Source organism: Staurois parvus, unplaced genomic scaffold (assembly GCF_062004578.1).
Source record: "Staurois parvus isolate SC_StPar_1 unplaced genomic scaffold, SC_StPar_1.0 ptg000638l, whole genome shotgun sequence".
Lineage (NCBI taxonomy): Eukaryota > Metazoa > Chordata > Amphibia > Anura > Ranidae > Staurois > Staurois parvus.
The window spans coordinates 547,230-565,919 of NW_028318434.1; the positions used below are offsets into that span (position 1 = coordinate 547,230).

The window sequence follows — 18,690 nt, forward strand, 5'->3', positions numbered from 1 at the left end:
GAATTTGGTGCATAGACATTAGCGATCGTGAGTTCACGACCCGAGGGGGTGCCTTTAATAATGATAAATCTGCCCTCAGGGTCACGTGCCCGAGGGTGTTTTTACTACAAACACATGGGAATAACATGCCCTGCCCTGCTCGTCCCGGGGAACTCTGGTAAGGATCTGCTGATCTATCAGGTCCCCAATTAGGACACGCAGGGCCTGCACCCTTTCCCGATCCTTGGGAAGGTGGGTTACCAGATATCTGATGGGGGGACTGAAGTTGAACTCCAACCTGTACCCCTTCTTGATCAAGTCCAGGATGTACAGATTTGAGAAAATTGAAGCCTACTGAGGGAGAAAGGTCCCCAATCTTCTTTCCATTGGGACGTTCAAGTCATTGAGATGAGACTTGGTGGGCCTTGAGGAGGATTGAATAAGATTCCTCCTCTTCCCCTATTCTTGTGCCCTGTCCAATGTTTCTTAGGCTGAACCTCTTTAGCCTGCTGGGCATGTGTTTTTTGACAAAAACCCTACTAGAGTAAAACCTTTTCTTACTCTCTGGGAATGTCCTCTTTTAATGGGCTGTACATTCCAGAGCCTCCTCGAGACCTGGACCAAAAAGATTATCGCCAATAAAGGGTAAGGCACAAAGGTGCAGTTTGAATGCTGAGTTCCCTGCCCAGGTTTTTAACCAAAATGCCCTTTTAGATGAATTCACTAGGGCAGTTTCGAGCCGCTAGCTTAACTGATTTGGCCGAGGCATCCACAAGGAAACCAACTGCTTTAAACAGCAAAGGAAATTATTTCAGGATTTGCTGCCTGGAGGTCCCTGCCGAAAGATGCGACTAACTGGGTAAGCCAGCATTCCAGATTTCTGGTGACACAGGTAGCCGATAAAGGTGGCCTAAAGCTGATGGAAGTGGAATCCCAGGCCCTGCGGAGTAAGACTTCATCCCTCTTATCCATAGGGTCTTTCAGAGCCCCCATATCTTCAAATGCTAAGTCCGTCCTTTTAGAGACATTAGATAAGGGGGTGTCTAATTTCTGAACCTTGTTCCATTGCTGGGACCCGTTATCCTAAAAAGGAAACCTCCTTTTAAGATTACTTTAGAAAAAGGGTTTCCTCTCTGTAGTGACTTTTGGGGGACTAGTTATCAAAAACATAATTTCATTCCAACAGCAACAAGCTCAGCCGTCTGTTAAGAGTTAACCTTTCTTGGTGAAAATTCAAATGACCTTCTAGTGAAATTACCCCCACAATGAGTGGAAGAGATGTGTTCCAGAGACAATAGGTTATTTGAATTTCTACAGGTAGTTAAACATGGCCCAAGACAGACAATCCTGAGAGCTTATGTTGGTGACTCTAAGACTGGCAAAGTATGTTTGCTCAACAAATTGCAATTTGTCTATCGGATTTGAGGAGATTTCACCTACAAAAAGCTAATTAGAAAGTCAAATACAACGTTGGACTTCCAAACAGTGAGTCACCACACTGACCAAATTACCAATAAGTGAGACGATACTTATAAGTCTGAGAAGATTAAACAAAACCTTGGAGAGAGTGATAAGCCAACAGACTTCTCAAACGAAGGCTACAAGGACAACTGGTTGTTTACCCTATTATCTGAACAATGTACAAGTAAACAGAGGTTTCCTGTGTCATTCCTAAGACCAAAAGGTGAAACTTAGAACTTATATTTTTACCCACAAAGACATTAAAGAAGAGACATATTATTCACACTCTTGTTCAAACAAAAATATATTCAGCAGAGTTGGGGATTGCATACCACTAAATTAAGTATGAAATGGTGAAAAGTAAGATATTTTGTGAATTGGTATCAGTTGTATGTTTCCATCAGAAAGCAAATGTTTCACACAAGTGTGAACCTCAGGGAAATGAATAACTGAATACACATATATCTTCTATGGTTCCTATCCAGGACATTATAGGTAGAATCTAATATATTTGGATGAGACGTATATTTAATATCTAAAATCACCTTGGTTTCCACCCGAGGTATGAGTCATCATAAATACTCAAATTGTTTTGTGATCCCTGACTGCCCCCCAGTGGACAGGTGAGAGATATCTTAGGTACATACACCTCTCGACCGGCCAATTAAATAGCCTGTTGGGAGGGTCTTTAGAACAATGGTTTGGATGGTATAAAAAGCCATGCACCTCATTTAGAAAAAAAACAAGCTGAAAGAAAAAACAAGCTACAAAAAACAACACAGAAAAAACCCAAGAAAACCGACAAGCTGAAGAAATCTGACGAGGCTGAAATCTATCCCTTCTGAAGAACCACTACTTAATCCTTTCAAACTTTTCAAACTTCTACTAAACTTCTAAATCTCTGAACTTCTACCATCCTACATTTTTCCAACACTACCACCTATCTCTCACTTGCTCCTTGCGGCCATTCCTGAAGGCGTTTCAATTGCCAGCTGAATCCACTGGGGAGGCGTCATAATCCAGGTTCTGGGTGTGGTGAGACTGTTTAGAATTAAATATTGTATGGTATATCTCCTCTCTTGTATAGAGTGATAATCATTGCATTGGGGTGATAACTGCATTGGGTGTTCATATATAGAGAGATCCATATTATTACTGCTAAAAAAGGTGTTTGGTGTCATATTGAAAATTTACATATTGCATAATTAATACATTTTTATTGGTTAGGGTACAATTTATCAGGGAATATTTTCTCCCATTTCTATGGCCACGTTTTGGGAGAAATGACCTCTGAAGTACTCTAAATTACCATTTATTACTAAATTTAATTTTAATCTTTATTATTAATTAGAATTGTTGGGTATATAGAATTGGCATCGTATATCTTTGATCGTGTGTACCAGTATCCATTTATTACCAGTCTTTTGCGTTTTGTATTAATATATATATAATTTTTGTACCTAAATAAATGTATCTATTTATTTATTATAAGGCAATTCTTGTGTATATGGTACGAAATCATACTGGCTAAAAGGACTCAAGGTATATTAATAAGTGGTGACCAAATTATTAAGGTGTCCAAATTAATGGTTCATGAAATATTTGCCATATCTTAACGGCTGGAGGCACTGCGATATTTTGTTTAAGGGAAAGGGACACCGCCCTTCATAAGTAGAATAAATTCTTACATAAACCACCACATCTCAGGGCTTTCCCATTCCTGCCTAATGGTATCAACCAGGGAACTATGGACTGGAAAGACACTAGTCTTTCTAGCATACAAACCTTGATACATGAGGTCATGCTTAGATAGGCAAACATCCTCCTCCTCGATCTCTAAGGTTTTGTAGATAGCTTTAAGGAGGTCGTCCACATCTTCCAGGGGCAATTTGTTCCTGGAACCTCTGGAGGAGCAAACTTCACCGTCCTCCTCTTATGAGCCTGAATCTACCCGGGACCTAGGGTCCTCCTCCGGGTCCTCCTCCCCTCTTAATGCATCTGCTACCTACAAACCCACCGATTGGGTCCAAGGATCCAGTGGCGACTGCATTTTTCCAATAGGGATCTAAAGGAGTGAAATGTAGACAACATGTCATCCTTAATGGAGGTGAGCACTTTATGGCAGGCTGTAAATGACTTATCCTTAATTAGGCTAGCCACACAATTGCAGCATAAGGGTTTTTTCCAGCTGAACCCAATTTAGCTGCACAAACTGCACACTTCTTCTTGGGGGTCTGACTCTGCACCTTGTCCTGGGCTTTAACCTACAATAAGCAAGAAAAAACATAATACAGAAAATAATCAGCCCAGGGCCCCTCATACAAAAACCACTGTGCTGGGGGAGCAAGAAAAGGAAGTGTGCCCACCAGGGTCAGCAAGAGGGATCAGAGTCCCCAAGCTTACCTTAGAGAAGTCAGTGCCTGAAGGAGCAGGGTATGCCTGAGAAGTGCCAGCGCCTTCCATCCCTCTTGGTGTGGAGCCACAGGCTCTGCTGGGTCTGTACACCAGACTGGCTGCCTGACCAGATGCTTGTGCCGCTATGGAGACTGGAACCAAGAGTCTCCGGCGCCCGTCGACGACATTTCCGCGGCCGGAACGGCCGGTTACTGGACAGCACCCAGAAGTTGCAGCTACTTGCATGCCCGCTTGGCAGTCACTGCCCCAATGTGCATCGGATGCTGGAGCCCCCCCACATGGGAAGCAGGACAGGCATCAAAGGTCCTGGACCCCCCAGGACACCCCCGATGATGGTTATCATCCACTGAGGCATGGAAAGATATCAGGAGAGAAGCCCCACTCCCCCTGAAGGAATCACGTCAGGCAGGAGGAAGTAAGACAGACCAGGAGCCACCAGCAACCTCTAGGGCCCAGGACTTCCAGACAATCAGTTCCTTGATGACTGCACCCATCCTTGCAGAGGAAACACTAAAAACTCAGGAGGGAGTCCTGGTGGTCCGCCATTTATAGTACTGTACTTGCGTGTTTCCTGTCCCAGAGGGAGGAGTTCTGTCTCAGGAAGGCTGTCCTGGAGGACGTTTGGAGAAATGAACATTAGAATGTCTGAGAGACAAAAGCCAGAAATAGATCAGTGGCTGCATGCACACCTCATTGTTAGGCTGCAGGTAGAGAGGCAGAGATGAAGCAGGATTTATCATGAAATACAAATTAAAGTGTATTATTATCAAAACAGCCAAGAATATTTCACAAGGTCTGAAAAGTATGTAAGTCATCGAGTTATTCCACAATTTAAGAAGAAGAGCATAACTGCAGGTAGTAAATGTAAGAGAGGAGTTGCAGATGATACGATGGTGGGTAGTATGTACAGGAGAGGAGTATGGAGGTATGACAGTGATGGGTATGTACAGGAGAGGAGTACGGAGGTATGACAGTGATCGGTATGTACAGGAGAGGAGTGTGGGGGGTATGACAGTGATGGGTATGTACAGGAGAGGAGTACGGAAGTATGACAGTGATGGGTATGTACAGGAGAGGAGTACGGAAGTATGACAGTGATGGGTATGTACAGGAGAGGAGTACGGAAGTATGACAGTGATGGGTATGTACAGGAGAGGAGTACGGAGGTATGACAGTGATGGGTATGTACAGGAGAGGAGTACGGAGGTATGACAGTGATGGGTATGTACAGGAGAGGAGTGTGGAGGTATGACAGTGATGGGTATGTACAGGTGAGGAGTACGGAGGTATGACAGTGATGGGTATGTACAGGAGAGGAGTACGGAGGTATGACCGTTCCCAGGGAGGAGTATCTCAGGAAGGGTCTATACTCCACCATAACTCTGGTTCTCGGAGTGTCAGGTCCCAGCGGGTTCTCCTGGTGTCTCTCCTGTTATTCTGTCTCGGACACATCAGAGGAACATGGTGGGAGATCGGCCTGAATGTCCTTCCTAGGAGGGAATACCGGAGCCATTCTGAGGCCCATTTAATGGCCGGCAATGAGGAGGAAACCAACACTGAGAAGTAGATGCTCAGATATATACAGCACGGGGCAGCACAGTGGCTGAGTGGTTAGCACTTCCACCTGGCAGTACTCAGGTTGTTGGTTCAAATCCCCACCATGGCACCACCTGCCTGGAGTTTGCATGTTCTCCCTGTGCCTGTGTGGGTTTCCTCCGGGAACTCAGGTTTCCTCCTACACTACAAAGACATGCTGGGAGGTGAATTGGCTCCTAAGTTGTCCCTAGTATGTGTATGTATGAATGTGAGTTAGGGCCCTTAGATTGTACGCTCCTCGGGGGCGGGGACTGATGGGAATGTACAATATAGATGTAAACTGACGGCGCTATATAAGTACCTGGAATAAATAGTAATAATACACCCAGATCATCGATGACGAGGAGGAAGGTTCGGTCACAGATGATTGGTCTGTCTATAGCAGGGACAGGAGCCGGGACCAGGAATAGGAGATCCACCTGACTTACCCGTGTGCTCTGACATGGAGAAGATCCCATGCTGGCCCTATGGTGGCCGTGTGTTCAGGATGGAGACCGACAATCACAGGACCCTCTTGAAGCCGATCTAAAATGGCTGAAAGTGTTCCTGGGACAGGAAGTGACACCAGACAGATTTATACAGAGGGTGCAGTATGGAGAGCAGACACTAGATGGTGCTGGTCCAAAAAAAGCTGATTAGCATAAAACAACAGAGAAAAAAACTGAAAAACAAAAGATGATGGCGGCTCCTAAACTTCTATTATCACAGTTATCACATTACAGTGGATTAGATCTCCCTCCTCCATTTTGTTGTAGCCCGCCTGTCCCTCCTCCGGCGGCCATTTTCCCTTAGTCTGATATCAATGTTCTCGCAGTTATCACATTACAGTGCAGTGGATTAGATCTCCCTCCATTTTGTTGTAGCCCGCCTGTCCCTCCTCCGGCAGCCATTTTCCCTTAGTCTGATATGAATGCTGGCACATTTTGTCCCCTGATATTAGACATTAGCCGGGTGATTGTATACACACAGCGGGCAGATCTCAATCAATGTCACCCACTAGTCTATACTGTCACGGGGTTGGCCAGCCAATCATGTGGCTCCTATTCTGTCCTTCCAATGACCATTCCTAGTACATAGGACTCATCTTCCATACTACATTCATGATACAACAAGATGGAAACTCCCAATATACAGAGAAAATCTCCCATAAAATACATAGAAATCACATCTGCCCTAAAGGGCCATAAACATAAGAAGATTGCCCCCGACGCCCCCAGATTCATCTACAATACTAGCCAAGGTGTCATTGGTCCCCCTAATACACGGATAGTACCCCAATCCTGCATTCATACATGTGACAATACACCATGGATTCCTCCCGCTCTATATTATGTCTCCATACAAATCAGTCGCCATCCAATCCATCCATCTCACAAAAGCTCCAATACCCAGCAAATGTTTCCGTCTCCTCCTAGTAATAACCATGTGATCTCCATGAGAATAAAGCGCCAATTTGTGTCCTTATCCCCTCCCCCGACGCAGGATGTACACCCCTTCATGGCCACGCCTCTTTATGTAACTGACAATTGTGCGGTCGTGCAACGCTGCACCCAAACTAAATATCCGTCCTTTCTTCACACAAATAGAGCTTTCTGTCGGTGGGATGTCATCACCTGTGCGCTTTTTATTTTTCACACCATAAACAAAAAAAGACCAAAAATGTTGAAGAAAAATGATATTTTGTACTTTCAGCTATAAAATATATAAAGTAACCTCAAAGTTAGTTATAAATTTCACCAAAATGTCTCCCGCTCCATGTTTATGGGAAAAGGACCCCAATAAGTGGATATTGATTGCTGTGTGTGACCGTTATATCGTCTGCAGACTATGGGGAGATCATGGAATTTATGACTTTTTTTTTGCTATACAGCACTGCACTAGTTTAACTGACAATTGCGCGGTCGTGCAATACGATACATAAATGAAATGTATGCACTTTTTTCACACAAATAGAGCTTTTTTTGGTATTTGTTCACCTGTGCGCTTCTTATTTTTGGTGCTATAAACAAAAACAGTTTTGAAATTAAAAAAAAAAAACAATTTGCGATGGGAGTCACTTTGGGTGGGGGGCCCACGGAGAGGTGGGGAGACCCCTGTCTCAGCTCCCCATATCCCTTTTATGTCTAAGTCACCCTGTGCCTGTTAGGGGTGCAGGGTGATCTGTCCTAATATTGGGGTGGGGGGTTTTTGATTGTTTAATGCCATGTAGTTGCATCCCATTGTTCTATTGTGTGTCTTGCTTGGGAGCAAACTATTATGGGATGTATGTGTTTGTGTATTGGCTTGGTGGGGGGGGGTTCCTCCAACAGCCCTCCCTCCTCCTCCTAATACAATACAGTTGGAGGGATAATACAATGTACAGTAAAGGAAATGTGTATTTGCTCCCCTGCTGATGCTGAATGTTCGCCCCTCACACAGAAATGATCGGTCTAACAATGGAATGTTCGGTGTAACACTGAGAGACAGAATACAACAACAAATTCAGCTGAAATGCGTCTAACAAATGATGACGGATCTGCATGTTCATGAGGGAAAGAAGGATTTGATCCCCTTCACAAAACATGACTTAGTAGTTGGTGGCAAATCCCTTGTTGGCCATCACAGAGGTCAGACATTTCCTGGAGTTGGCCCCCAGGTTCGCACACATCTAAGGAGGGATTTTGGCCCACTCCTCTTGGCAGATCCTCTCCAAGTCATTAAGGTTTGGTGGCTGATGTTTGGCAACTCAAATTTTCAGCTCCCTCCACAGATTTTCAATTGGATGAAGGTCTGGAAACTGGCTAGGCCACTCCAGGACCTTGGTGTGCTTCTTCTTGAGCCGCTCCTTTGTTGCCTTGGCCGTGTGCTTTGGATCATTGTCATGCTGGAACACCCATCCACCACCCATTTTCAATGCCCTGGTTGAGGGAAGAAGGTTCTCACCCAAGATTTGATGGTACATTGCCCCGTCTATCATCCCTTTGTTGCGGTGCAGTTGTCCTGTCCCCTTAGCAGAAAAACACTGTAACGGAACCGGTACCCGACCGCACTTGGGTATATTCCGTTATCCTGCAGCTTCCCCTGTCCGAACACCATCCACGGACCACACCCTCGGAATCCCTCAGGAAAACAGACAGACAACCAGCTCCTACTAAAACAGGAAGTCAACTAACTTTATTGTACACAAAACATGTTTTATACAGAGGGCGGGGAAAGACAACCAGGGACAGGAAACACCTCATCACCCCTCCCCATCCAACCAGACACAGAACAATGGGATGCAACCATGTGGCAAAGGACATTGCCCAACCCCCACACCAATACACAAACAGTACATCCCATAATAGTTGGCTGGACAGGGAGACAAAGCACAATGGGGGGTAGCACATGGTAAACAGACAATGGACAACACACTATACACAGAACTCAGACATTCACATACACACCCTGTAACCCTTAACAGGCACAGGGTGCCTTAAACATAATGAGGGGGACATGAGCTGACCAAGCGGTCCCCCCACCCCCAAAAGTCACTCCCGTCACATATCTCCCCTTTCGGTAGGAGAGTAACACAGGAGTAGATCCCAGACGGATGTACTCTGAAGTTACTCTGCACCTCCAGTCCCCCAATGCCGGCACCCACACAGTACCCCAAACAAATTGTCCCACACCAAGCGTTACTCACCCAGCCAACCTCTGCCTCTCCCGTAGAACATACCCGCCGCTGGGGAGAAGTACGGACTGGTCCTTCTCCCGGAAATCCTCTCAGCCGCTGGAGAGAAGACAGGGTGGCTGGGCCGACTCCATCCTTCTGTAGGGGATCTGGGCCGACTACCCAGCATCCCTGGGGTATCCAGGTGGTGGCTGTAGTTGCTAGGCAGAGGCCAGCGGCGCTCTGCCCTGTTGCCAGCACTTCTGCTGGGGATCTCACATCTGCTCCGGCTAACCGTGGGGGAGGGAGGCTGACTTCCTCCACTCTGGCTGACTCTGGGGGAGGGAGGACAACAACCTCCTCTCCCTTCTCACCCTGGGCCTCTGAAACTACCACAGGCATGGGGCAGAGGTCCTGGATCCTCTGTCCGGTTGTCAGCGCTTCAGCTGGCAGCTCCCTGGCTGGTTCCTCATCAGTAAAAAAGTTAATCAAATCCCCAGCCTCTGGAACTGGGGTTTGGGGATCGGGGCTCACCATCTCCTGTCCGTGGAACTCAGGAGACATTACCAGTGCTGGGCAGAGTTCAGTACTGTTTGGCCCTGTTGCCAGGTCTACTGCTGGTTCCTCCTCAGCTGAGAGGTCTATCAGATCCCCAGTCTCTGGAATTTCCACTGCTGATTCTTGGGCATGCTGCTGAACATGTCCTAGCAGCTGCCTGTATGCCCTTACTAGATCCAGTTCTTTCTTCAGCAGGTATTCCAGATCTGGTTTAAGTTCTGAGACCCCTGTGAGACTGAACATAGCCTCTCTGCCTTCTCGTAACTCCTTCAGAGTAGGTTCTCCTCTATCGCCAAACACAAAAAGGTCTGTAAGGCTCTTCCACAGCAATCCAGGCCCACCAAAGTCAAGTCCCTCAGGAGCGCACTCTGTGGACACCCCTAAATATTCCTGCTCTGCGTACCACTGCAGAGCCCGATATCTATTGTCCAGTTGTATCTCCTGCTGGACCAGCCTGTCCAACTCAGCCAACCATTGCTCCTGGGGTCGCTCTCCCAGGAATGGCATCCGTAGCTTTCGATGGTCCCTGGCCCGTTCCCCTGGGGTTGGGTAGCACTTGCCTTTGTCCATACCAGCAGCCTGGACCGCTCCTCTCCAAAGCACCTCCCAAATCCGCTGCCTGAGCTCCAGGTACTGATCCGTAGACACAGTCCTGGGGTATGTTGCAAGGATGATCTGCAGCAGCCCTGGGAACTCTGATGCCAGGTCCATATCTCCACTGGGGTGACTGACGTCTTTTCCTGCTCTTGAATCCCGGTGGTGGTTTGGATGTGTTTACAGCTGGAAGCACAATCCCACCGCTTGCCACCAATGTAACGGAACCGGTACCCGACCGCACTTGGGTATATTCCGTTATCCTGCAGCTTCCCCTGTCCGAACACCATCCACGGACCACACCCTCGCAATCCCTCAGGAAAACAGACAGACAACCAGCTCCTACTAAAACAGGAAGTCAACTAACTTTATTGTACACAAAACATGTTTTATACAGAGGGCGGGGAAAGACAACCAGGGACAGGAAACACCTCATCACCCCTCCCCATCCAACCAGACACAGAACAATGGGATGCAACCATGTGGCAAAGGACATTGCCCAACCCCCACACCAATACACAAACAGTACATCCCATAATAGTTGGCTGGACAGGGAGACAAAGCACAATGGGGGGTAGCACATGGTAAACAGACAATGGACAACACACTATACACAGGACTCAGACATTCACATACACACCCTGTAACCCTTAACAGGCACAGGGTGCCTTAAACATAATGAGGGGGACATGAGCTGACCAAGCGGTCCCCCCACCCCCAAAAGTCACTCCCGTCACAAACACCCCCAAAGCAGAATGTTTCCACCACCATGTTTCTCAGTTGGGATGGTGTTCTTGGGGTCATAGGCAGCATTCCTCCTCCTCCAAACACGGCGAGTTGAGTTGATGCCAAAGAGCTGGATTTTGGTCTCATCTGACCACAACACTTCCCACCAGTCCTCCTCTGCATCATTCAGATGTTCAGTGGCAGACTTCAGATGGGCCTGGACATGTGCTTTCTTGAGCAGAGGGACCTTGTGGGCACTGCAGGATTTCAGTCCTTGTCGGCGTAGTGTGTTACCAATTGTTTTCTTGGTGACTGTGGTCCCAGCTGCCTGGAGATCATTGACAAGATCCTCACGTGTAGTTCAGGGATGATCCCTCACTGTTCTCATGATCATTGACACTCCACGAGGTGAGATCTTGCATGGTGCACCAGACCTAGGGAGACTGACACTTGTTTTGTGTTTCTTCCATTTGTGAATGATTGCACCAACTGTTGTCACCTTCTCACCAAGCTGCTTGGCCATAGTTTGGTAGCCCAGTCCAGCCTTGTGTAGGTCTACCATCTTGTCCCTGACCTCCTTGGACAGCTCTTTGGTCTTTGCCATGGTGGAGAGTTTGGAATCTGATGGTTTGATTGCTCCTGTGGACAGGTGTCTTTTATACAGGTAACACAATGAGATTAGCAGCACTCCCTTTAAGAGACTGCTTCTAATCTCAGCTTGTTACCTGTATGAGAGACACCTGGGAGCCAGAAATCCTGCTGAATGATAGGGATCAAATCCTTCTTTCCCTCATGAACATGCAGATCCGTCATCATTTGTTAGACGCATTTCTGCTGAATTTGTTGTTGTATTCTGTCTCTCAGTGTTACACCGAACATTCCATTGTTAGAGCGATCATTTCTGTGTGAGGGGCGAACATTCCATTGTTAGACCGATCATTTCTGTGTGAGGGGCGAACATTCAGCATCAGCCGGGGAGCGAATACGCATTTCCTTCACTGTATGGGGGATTATAATGTTTCTCTCTTAGGACGTCCTGTGTGAAAAGTTCTCCATCAGCTGATTGTTTTTGATCTTCCCTATACTGCCCCTCCCCCCATAGTGACACCACATTGCCCCCCCATGGTTCCTTTCCTCCCACCCCAGTGTCCCCCTGTACCCCCCTCCATGGCCCCCCTTCTTTCCTGATCTCTCCAGAAGTTTCTCATTCAGCTTCTTGTCTGTGTCTGTTCTTGTAGCTCAGAGAGGGGGAGGAGTGTCCTCCGTGTTCTTGTAGCTCAGAGAGGGGGAGGGGTGTCCTCCATATTCTTGTAGCTCAGAGAGGGGGAGGGGTGTCCTCCATATGCTGGTAGCTCAGAGAGGGGGAGGGGTGTAACATAAATGTAGAAGTAGGGTAGTTGAGCTGTGATCCTACTGGAAGCCATGGTTGTCACACGGGTTGGAGGAGCCATCCCTACTGTGTCTATGGCTTGTGTTTCTTTGATCCAAAAATCTGAAAGTCAAGTGACAGAAGTGGGCGGAGCAGATCCCACCAATGAAGGAGGCCGTGTGAATAGCATGCAGCCAGTTACAGCAGGTAACAATGTTTCAGCTGGACTCTGAGATACGGGACCTGAGGATGTCCTAGCTCTTCCAGGATTGGGGAGATGTGAGGATGTGGTCACAAAGGAAGCCACAGTTATCACAGGGGTGGGGTTGGAGGAGTCACTTCTGTGCTACCTACAGCTTGTGTTGCTTTGCCCCTAGGATCCAGAAACAAAGTGAGAGAAGTGGGTGGAGCAGATGCCACTAACATACTGTTGGGTACTGACCTGGGGGAGTTGGTAGCCCAAAACAAGCCAAAGTCAACCCCTCTGAGGTCTACATCTCCACCTGAGGCCCCAGATTCATGTAACGTACTGTTGGGTGATTCAGCGCACATTGAGAATTCTGGGGAGGGTCAGGGGGTGAATGACCATGTACCAGGTCCTGGCCCTAGTGGCTCTCTGGAGTCAAGGCCTGGGGAAGAACTTAAAACCACAACAGACTCTTAAACTGACAATGTTTGTGTGATGTAAAATATCATGACGTGTGCAGTGCAGACCCTCCCTCTGTTGTAGTGAGGACCCTCAGCACCCACCAGTCATCCTCACTCTGGCCCCTGCCCACTGCTACAAAGGAACTGTCTGAAGAGGGAGCTAATCAGTTCAGGTCAGACCCCTCTGAACCTGGCCCAGAGAGCCTGAGGTCTCCTCAGAATGTTGTCCACCTGGCACCTGTGGCAGATAGCTCTGAGTCCCTTGAGGCTGTAAAAATTGATGGCAGCAGAGAAGGATCTCGGGGTTCTGGCTGAAGGACCACCAGCAGTGGATGGCAGGATGAGGATGCACAGGCAACAGGAATTTGTTTTTTTACCCATTTGTAAAGAAATAGAATGTTCTTCTGAAGTACCTGGTGAAGAGGCACATTGTGTTTCAGTAAGTCCTGGTATAGACCCGTATTGTGTGCCTCTATCCCCTTGTGGGAGGAAGTTTTCTTTTGTCTGCTCCCCTGTCACCACAGATACCAGTACTGCCATTTTGGATCCTGGATGTGCAGCACAGAGGAGGGACCACACGGTGAGGGTTTAAATCTGACTCTACTCCCTCAGCAGCTGCGGCTGACGGCACTGAGTTTCTAGAGGTGGATATATTTGATGCCAGCCCAGAAGAGCTCAGGTGTTGTGCCAACAGAAGGTCGGCTAAGGACAGGGTAGAAGTGTGTGACGTGGGTTGGAACACAACCCCTGGTGTGTGACGTGGGTCAGAGGACAACCCTTGGTGAGTGACGTGGGTCGGAGGACAACCCCTGGTGTGTGACATGGGTCGGAGGACATCCCCTGGTGTGTGACGTGGGTCAGAGGACATCCCCTGGTGTGTGACGTGGGTCAGAGGACAACCCCTGGTGTGTGACGTGGGTCGGAGGACAACCCCTGGTGTGTGACGTGGGTCAGAGGGCATCCCCTGGTGTGTGACGTGGGTCGGAGGGCAACCCCTGGTGGAATCCTTTCTCCTGTCTCTTTCCCCTCTGTCACCACAGTCGCGGGTGCTGCCAGTGCAGACTCATTGCTGTGTGTTGCAGAGGGAAGTCTGCAGGATGTTGGGGCAAATTCAGCCCAATCAGTGTCTTCCACCTCAGGAGCTGCAGCTGACATCACTGAGTCCTTCCAGGCTGATAGATCTGATGTTGGCCCGGAGGAGCTCAGGGGTGGTGCTGACAGACGTCCTGCTGAGGAGGACAGAGTAGAAGGGTGTGGCACGGGTCAGAGGATGACTTCTGGTGGAATAAAGTCTTCTGTGGATTTATCCTTTGTCCCCACAGCTATGAGTATCATGATTGAGGATTCATTGCTGTGCACAGCAGAGGAAGGTCCGCAGGATGATGGGGGAACATTGACCGATCACTCAGGAACGACCTTATGCCAAGCTCAAACATCTGGGTGCGGTAACTAATAGAGAACCACCAGGTGACCATGGCCAGGGGATGAAGATGATGACAGAACACAATGACAGGTTTGCCTGTACCCTTCCAGTAGGTAGTCGGTGGCCAGTGGATGAAGTGGATCTGCAGGGCGATCTGCTGGCCAGTTCTGATCCAGACCCTTTAGGATCACTCAGAGATAGCTAGTCGCCGTGGGCGTGTGTTGTATCCGGGACACAGCGCAGCTCACCTCGTCACTAATAGCAAAAACCCGCTCACCGCTCTGTCCTCTGATTGATTTTTCTTTGTTATTTTCATCCTTTTACTGTTTTGGTTCCCCAACAGTTCAGCGCGGACAGCATGGAGTCCCAGCGGGGTTTGTGCTTTGGCCTTTTTCTGTGTTCCTTTCACACATTTCCCCTTTTTTCTCTTCTTTTATCAATTTTTGTTTTTATATTTTGTTTATCTAATTGGACCAGCACCATCTAGTGTCTGCTCTTCATACTGCCCCCTCTGTATTATCAGTCTGGAGTCACTTCCTGTCTGTGTCACTTCCTGTCTGTGGCACTTCCTGTACGTGTCACTTCCTGTCTGTGTCACTTCCTTGTAATGCCACTTCCTGTCTGTGTCACTTCCTGGTAATGTCACTTCCTGTCTGTGTCACTTCCTGTCTTGGGAACACTTTCCTCCTCTCAGCCATTTTAGATTGTCGGTCTCCATCCTGAACACACGGCCACCATAGGGCCAGCATGGGATCTTCTCCATGTCAGAGCACACGGGTAAGTCAGGTGGATCTCCTATTCCTGGTCCCGGCTATAGACGATCTGCGTGTATACATGTATATATATATCTCAGCATCTACTTCTCAGTGTTGGTTTCCTCCTCATTGCCGGCCATTAAATGGGCCTCAGAATGGCTCCGGTATTCCCTCCTAGGAAGGACATTCAGGCCGATCTCCCACCATGTTATTATTATACAGGATAGATATGGCGCCAACAGTCTGCGCAGCGCTGTACAATATAAGGGGGGCGGTACAATTACAATACATTTCAGTACAGAAGGGATAGGAGGGCCCGGCCCGTGGAGCTTACAATCTAGAGGAAGGGGGAGGTGGTACAGAAGGTGATGGCTGCGGGGGATGGTCTGGTGGAGGTGACCCAAGTACAGTGCTTAGGTGGGGGTGGGGTGAGCTTCACTGAATAAGTGAGTTTACAAAGATCACCTAAAGGCAGACAGGGTGGGGGCTGACCGGACATACTGGGGTAGGGAGTTCCAGAGGATGGGAGAGGCTCTGGAGGTGAGTGAGGGAGGAGGCGATGAGAGAACCAGAGAGGAAGATGCCTTGGGAGGAGCGGGCGATGTGGGCAATATCTGCGGATGAGCTTGGTGATGTAGCCGGGGGCGGGGTTGTGGATGGCTTTGTAAGGTGTGGTTAGTATTCTGAATTTTATACATTGGGTTAGTGGAGGCCAGTAGAGGGATTGGCAGAGAGGGGTGGAGGTCAGTGATTGGAGGCCAGTGGAGGGATTGGCAGAGGGGGGTGGAGGACACTGAATGGAGGCCAGTGGAGGGATTGGCAGAGGGGTGGAGGACACTGAATGGAGGCCAGTGGAGGGATTGGCAGAGGGGGTGGAGGACACTGAGTGGAGGTCAAAGGAGGGATTGGCAGAGAGGGGTGGAGGACACTGAGTGGAGGCCAGTGGAGGGATTGGCAGAGAGGGTGGAGGACACTGAATGGAGGTCAGTGAAGGGATTAGCAGAGAGGGGTGGAGGACACTGAGCGGAGGTCAAAGGAGGGATTGGCAAAGAGGGTGGAGGACACTGAATGGAGGTCAGTGAAGGGATTGGCAGACGGGAGTGGAGGACACTGAATGGAGGCTAGTGAGGGGATTGCCAGAGAGGGGTGGAGGACACTGAATGGAGGCCAGTAGAGGGATTGGCAGAGGGGGGTGGAGGACACTGAATGGAGGCTAGTGAGGGGATTGCCAGAGAGGGGTGGAGGACACTGAATGGAGGCCAGTAGAGGGATTGGCAGAGGGGGGTGGAGGACACTGAATGGAGGTCAGTGAGGGGATTGGCAGAGAGGGGTGGAGGACACAGAGCGGAGGTCAGTGGAGGGATTGGCAGAGAGGGGTGGAGGACACTGAAAGGAGGTCAGTGAAGGGATTGGCAGAGGGGGAGGACACAGAATGGAGGTCAGTGGAGGGATTGGCAGAGGGGGGTGGAGGACACTGAATGGAGGCTAGTGAGGGGATTGCTAGAGAGGGGTGGAGGACACTGAATGGAGGCCAGTAGAGGGATTGGAAGAGGGGGGTGGAGGACACTGAATGGAGGTCAGTGAGGGGATTGGCAGAGAGGGGTGGAGGACACTGAGTGGAGGTCAGTGGAGGGATTGGCAGAGAGGGGTGGAGGACACTGAATGGAGGCCAGTAGAGGGATTGGAAGAGGGGGGTGGAGGACACTGAATGGAGGTCAGTGAGGGGATTGGCAGAGAGGGGTGGAGGACACTGAGTGGAGGTCAGTGGAGGGATTGGCAGAGAGGGGTGGAGGACACTGAGTGGAGGTCAGTGAGGGGATTGGCAGAGAGGGGTGGAGGACACAGAGCGGAGGTCAGTGGAGGGATTGGCAGAGAGGGGTGGAGGACACTGAATGGAGGTCAGTGAAGGGATTGGCAGAGGGGGAGGACACAGAATGGAGGTCAGTGGAGGGATTGGCAGAGAGGGGTGGAGGACACTAAGTGGAGGTCAGTGAGGGGATTGGCAGAGAGGGGTGGAGGACACTGAATGGAGGTCAGTGGAGGGATTGGCAGAGAGGGGTGGAGGACACTGAATGGAGGCCAGTAGAGGGATTGGCAGAGGGGGGTGGAGGACACTGAATGGAGGCCAGTGGAGGGATTGGCAAAGGGGGGTGGGGGGACACTGAATGGAGGTCATTGAGGGGATTAGCAGAGAGGGGTGGAGGACACTGAGTGGAGGTCATTGAGGGGATTAGCAGAGAGGGGTGGAGGGTGTATATGGGAAGGTAGGTGATGGGGAGGTAGGTGATCTGGGTGTATATGGGGAGGTAGGTGATATGTGTGATCTGGGTATGTATGAGGGGGAGGTAGGTGATCTGGGTGTATATGGGGGAAGGTAGGTGATCTGTGGGATCTGGGTGTATATGGGGGAGGTAGGTGATCTGGGTGTATATGGGGGAGGTAGGAGATCTGTGGGATCTGGGTGTATATGGGCGAGGTAGGTGGTCTGTGGGATCAGGGTGTATATGGGGGAGGTAGGTGATCTGGGTGTATATGGGGGAGGTAGGAGATCTGAGGGATCTGGGTGTATATGGGGGAGGTAGGTGATCTGTGGGATGTGGGTGTATATGGGAAGGTAGGTGATCTGTGGGATCTGGGTGTATATGGGGGAAGGTAGGTGATCTGTGAGTGCAGGGGAGGTAGGTGATCTGTGAGTGCAGGGGAGGTAGGTGATCTGTAAGGGCAGGGGAGGTAGGTGATCTGTAAGGGAAGGGGAGGTAGGTGATCTGTGAGGGAAGGGGAGGTAGGTGATCTGTGAGGGAAGGGGAGGTAGGTGATCTGTGAGGGAAGGGGAGGTAGGTGATCTGCGAGGGAAGGGGAGGTAGGTGATCTGCGAGGGAAGGGGAGGTAGGTGATCTATGAGTGCAGTGGAGGTAGGTGATCTGTGAGGGAAGGGGAGGTAGGTGATCTGTGAGGGAAGGGGAGGTAGGTGATCTGTGAGTGCAGGGGAGGTAGGTAGTCTGGGAACTCTCTGGTTGTTGGGGAGTTGGGTCATCTGTGTTCCGGGAGGTAGGTAGTCTTTTGGATCTGTTTGTGGAGGAGGTAGGTGATATTTGGGTCATACAGGTGAGGTAGGTGATCTATTGGATCATTTTTTGGGAGAAGGATGGTGAGCTCTGGGAACTGAATGTCAGATGTGTATGGGGGAGGGGTGAGAAGCTGAGGAGGGATGTGTATGGGGGAGGGGTGAGAAGCTGAGGAGGGATGTGTATGGGGGAGGGGTGAGAAGCTGAGGAGGGATGTGTATGGGGGAGGGGTGAGAAGCTGAGGAGGGATGTGTATGGGGGAGGGGTGAGAAGCTGGGGCCGGGTATGTATGGGGGAGGGGTGAGAAGCCAAGGATAGGTATGTATGGAGGAGGGGTGAGAAGTCGGGGATAGGTATGTATGGGGGAGGGGTGAGAAGCTGGGGCCGGGTATGTATAGGGGAGGGGTAAGAAGCCAAGGATTGGTATGTATGGAGGAGGGGTGAGAAGTCGGGGATGGGTATGTATGGAG

General features: G+C 49.5%; 2 protein-coding genes across 2 annotated transcripts in view; one reads left to right on the top strand and one right to left on the bottom strand.

The window, feature by feature from the left end:
- Positions 1-6,074, bottom strand: part of LOC149449068 (uncharacterized) — a 31,919-nt gene extending 25,845 nt beyond the window's left edge. The window contains exon 1 of the mRNA XM_089693856.1: positions 5,880-6,074. The gene's annotated coding sequence lies outside the window, so the exon portion shown is untranslated. The remainder of the gene's footprint in view (positions 1-5,879) is intronic.
- Positions 1-18,690, top strand: part of LOC149449067 (uncharacterized) — a 125,387-nt gene that overhangs the window by 56,536 nt on the left and 50,161 nt on the right. The gene's annotated exons all lie outside the window — the stretch shown is intronic.